Source organism: Apteryx mantelli, chromosome 24 (assembly GCF_036417845.1).
Source record: "Apteryx mantelli isolate bAptMan1 chromosome 24, bAptMan1.hap1, whole genome shotgun sequence".
Taxonomy (NCBI): domain Eukaryota; kingdom Metazoa; phylum Chordata; class Aves; order Apterygiformes; family Apterygidae; genus Apteryx; species Apteryx mantelli.
Window position 1 is genome coordinate 11,456,208 of NC_090001.1, and position 4,788 is coordinate 11,460,995.

The window sequence follows — 4,788 nt, forward strand, 5'->3', positions numbered from 1 at the left end:
GAGAAGCAATGCATGACCAGAGCTGGGCAGGACCTGGAGTGGAGAATACTGGACCCGTCTGCTGCCAAAATTGCATGCAGGAAGGACAGGAAGCGGGTGGAGGAAGCGGTGAGGGCTTTTCACCCAACTGTCTCTCTCTTCTAAATTGTGGGGCCCTGGGCCTTTTCCCAGAGTGCAAAGCCACAAAGACTGTGATCTGATTTGATTGGAAACTGAATGTATAGTGTTGTATAGAGATACATGCAGCAAAATCTCAGCCTTAGCCCCTTCCTGTGGGGTTTGCATTATTTGCATACACGACCAGCTCTGTGTAATGCCCTTCTCTGCACCCAACAGTGTGAATTTGGGGTGTACGGGATTGAGAAAGGAAGGCGGTGGAGACTTTCTCTTCTTGACTTTCATCACTTGAAAGCCGAACGCCAGCGTGAGCAGGAGGCACTTTTCTTAAAGGCACGTGCCTCCTACAGGCTGCTTATAGTACTGGGCCATTCCTCCTCTTTGGGCTACAGGGAGGCCCTGAGGGGGATCTGGCAAAGGCTCCGTCTCCACAGAAAAACCCTCATTCCACAGAGCCTTGAGTATAAGCTTCAGATTCATGCATGTCAGCACATGGCCAGAGAACAATCTTGGTGCTATAAGCGGGACAAATGCATGGGACAAGATCCTGGAAGAAGAGCAAGTACATGCTGTTTTGCTCTTTTTTTCCCACAGCTATGAAGCTACAACTATCCCAGAACAGAATCCATAGTCTGCTCATTTCTGGAGGGTGGGGCTTGAAGCAAATCCCCTGGGAAAATCACACTCAAATTGCAAGAACTGGCAGCCCTGAATGTGTGGCTGAATGAAAGCTGCAATCTGGCTCTGACACTCATGATCCTGCCCTCAAGCCTGGGGAGGCACAAGTGCCACCTATGTCATGAGCTCAGCTGTGCTCACAGCACTGCCCAGCTCTCTGCAAGCGTTGGCAGAGCATGTGCTCAGCAGCATCCCGTGGTGTCCAAACCATGACATTGGGCTGCCTGACCTGGTGTCCACCTTGGGGGCAAGATCTGAACTTGCCCAGTTAAAAACTTGGATTCCACTAGACCTGTCATTAAAACTCACTGAGGCTTGGACCTCAGACTGGGCTTTGGCCCCTCTTCAAACTAGAGATGGGATTTGCCTAGTTTAGCCTTCCCTCACCGAGTCTCTGTGCTTCACGGGCTTACTCTGGTAAGATTTTCATCCTCTTCCCTCTTCTTGCAGACTGTTCATGAAAAGGCAGCTGAATTTCTGTCTCACAGGACCAAGATGAGATCTGCACCAGGGGCTAGCAAAGAACGTGAAAAAGAAATCACAGCTGTCCTGAAAAAAGCAAGCCCCCCTGAAGCTTCTCAGGACCATCATGGCCAGTTTCCCTCCGGCACTCCTCATTTCTTCAAAGAAAAGACAGCATTATTCTCAGCCCTCCAAGATCTCACCAAGGACATTGTTGTCCAAGTATTCAGTGCAGTAATGGAAGAAGGATCCCACCTCCCTGACAAATCCTGGGGACATGGGGAGAGCAAACCAAAACCATCTGCGGAGGAACCTCAGCCCAAGCCTACATCTGTGCCACCTCCACTGGCTAAAATTGCTCCAAGACCACCCCTGGAGAAACCTCCACCTAGGCTAAACAACAAGCCACCTCCACTGCGGAAGCAGAAACTTAAAGCCAAGAAATTGGAGAGGTTCGAAGAAAACCCTCCACTTTCCCAGGTAACTTTCTATTTTTCCAGCTCAAGCAAAATGACATCCTAGGATCAGTCGCATGTTGCAGGTGTTTTTTCTTGGTATCCCATCCAACTCTGCATGATATCTGCATGATTTGTAACTACAATGTCTGCCTAAGAATCACATCTTGCTCCTTTACATTGCACTAGAACAATGTAGTCTTCAAATTCAGGTATTCTTAGGGTTGTCCCTGAAACACTGCCTTTGGAGTAGTTGCACGATAGCCAGTGTGCTTTATGGGCACAGTGGAGACACGTGTGCATGATGTCACTGCAGCTCTTGCTTTTACAGTAGGTGGTGCATGTCTTGTGCTGTCTATCTTGAAGGCAGATTCACTTCTGGCATAGGTAGCAATGTAAGATGAGCTCTACAGGGAAATGGGATACAAAAATCGTCTCCAGCAAGACAGTCCAGGTAGACAGGCCTGAGGACTTCAGTGAGGCTGTCTCGGGGCTCAGGCAGCTGCAGGAGTCACGTTTCTTACAGCCATAGCACTTCCATAAGCCTTCACATGAACCCCTGAGCCAACAACCATACACAGTCCCAAGGTGAGGCAAGAACAGCCTTCCTGTACTGGGGGATGATAACTTCAGTGCTCACTGAGACTGACTTTTAATCCCTTTTCTACTTCCATCCTTCAGAGGGCAATTTTTTTCTCTGCTGCATTTCTTCCAGTGTCTCTCATGTGGACTGAAAACACATTAAGTCATAGCTGAGGCTGAGCTGAGCTGTAGCATCCATGACTGGTGACAGATTGAAAGGCAAAGATGCTACTTTTGGTTACAGATGTCTCTGATGCCTCACACCGCTGAGGTCCGCTCAATATCCAAAGCTGCTGGTCATGAGAGAGTTGGGGCAGGGAGCCCTTTGACAAGCCAAAATGATGGTTCTCAAAAAGCGACTGTTTAACTGTGTGGATTTAGTCTAGACTCCCACATCCCATCAGCTGGTTTGTCACACCAAAACTCTGTCACGTCTTCAGCATAAGAGGCCATTTGCTCTTTTCCACTCCCACCTTGCTCCCTTGGCTTCAGTGGGCATGGCCCAAACAAGAGCAGAGTTTAGCCTGGTTCTGGTTTTGACCAAAGTTAATCAGAAGCCACTACTACCAATAAAAAAAACACCACAAAGGGGTCTTCATGTTTAGAAAATATTTGCTATCTTTCACATTCCAAATTGTAACGAAATATATAAAAAAATTTTTTCATGCTGATTCTCTCTTGGCAACTGGACATATGGATAGGCGGGACCTCATCTCCCCCCAAGGAGCCAGCTTGCTAAAAGGGTGGTGAAGAAGAATCAGCTCGGAGGAGGCAAGCGTTTCCGAAACGAAGAGCAGATTATCAAGCCTCTTGTGGAAAAGGCAGTCAGGCACATACTATGCAAGTATAAGAATGAACGATCACTTTCAGAGAAACTTGGATTTAGCTCTGTTCTGGTAACAAAGGTGCTCCTTGAGATGGTGTTGGGCTTTAAAAAGCTGAAGGGCAGTGGCATACAGTTAACGTCGCAGATTGACTGGGCTGAGGTGTATAAGCAAGGAAATCTGAAGAGTTCTTCTCAAGCTCGAAAGCCGACAGCAGAAGGGATGGGCAAGAAGATTTCTCCTCAACGAGAAATGATTCTCAGCAAAGCAGAATTGCCCAAGAAACACATTAGGCAGCATGCCACTCCTCTGCCAGCACCCACAGAAACAGCACCTCCAAAATTCCCTCAGGTGCTAACACAAAAGGCAGAGGACTCACCACAGCTGGCCGCTGTGCAATTTCTCGGGCAAACATCATCTTCTACAAAACCAAGGATTGCAAATGAGAGCCAGAGAAAACGACCTGTTTTACCAAACACTCAAGTCAACACCTCTGCAAGGCCGCCCATACCTCCTCCAAAGCCTGGTAGCCAAAAGCCACTCTCCTTCTTCCCAGACATTGCAGGAAATCGGACGGAGCCTTCAAAGCCCTGTGCCCACTCTGAAAGAGCTAGTGCTACCCCGGAGAGCCTCGGGACCCTGTTTACCACCTTAGTATTACACAGAAGAGTTAATTCCACAGCTCCCTGGCAGCAATTAGCATCTTCTCCAAAACCAGGTACCTCCAATATCTCAGATGATTTAGCAGACACAACAGCCCACTCCCCTCGAGCTCGAAGAGAGAGCCCATCCTCTTCCAGGACTGACACCAATGGCGAGAGCAGCCCAAACTCTCTGACTCTTTTACTGGCCACAGACCGCCACGACTCTCTAGGAGTGCTGAGGCACTCCTCTCTTTCCCAAAGACCACAAGGAGGGCACAGGCACCAAAAGCCCTCTGCTGTTCTCCCCCTGATTTGAAATTCTCTCTGTTTAAACATGAATATCATTGTACAGATTTTTGCCCAGTGTGTTCTTTGTCTTTACCAATTCTACTTATTCTTACAGTCTTCTGAGATGGATTCAGTGTGAACAAGTGAAACATCAGTTTTTGGCTCTCTCATCCTTCAACAAATGTGCCAAGTGAAGAGACGCTGAGCACTGCCACAGGTTCTTTGCAAACCATTGGGTTTTTTGTGGCTTCCGTCTCTCCTTGGGAAACAGCGCTACTGTTATTAATGCTGTTAGTCATTTGTATTATGGCCATGCTTTGGGGTCACAGGGAAGAAAACTCTGCTCTTAGCCGTGGGAACGGATAGAAATGTTTGATGTAGGGTGAGGTTATGACCATCAGTTCATCAGGGTGGGGGAAAGAAGGACACAGAAGGAAAGAAGCAAAAGAAGGCACAGACTGTTTGCAGGCTTGATTCTCCACAGTATGTGTTCGCGCACTGTCTTTCCAACCCCACCTTCTCCTGGCTACTCTCTGAACAACTTCAAAAAAACACCTTCTTTCCCACAAGAGTCTTCACTGATTTCCCAGCTTCTCATATATTGTTACTGGGTAATTCTAAGAGCTAGGGCATATTGAACTGGATTGGCTCCTGTGGTGTTAGCCAGGCATCCAAATGGTTTTGTTAGTGATGATTTACATTTATCTATTTCGACAGCAATCCAGGACCTTTGCAGGT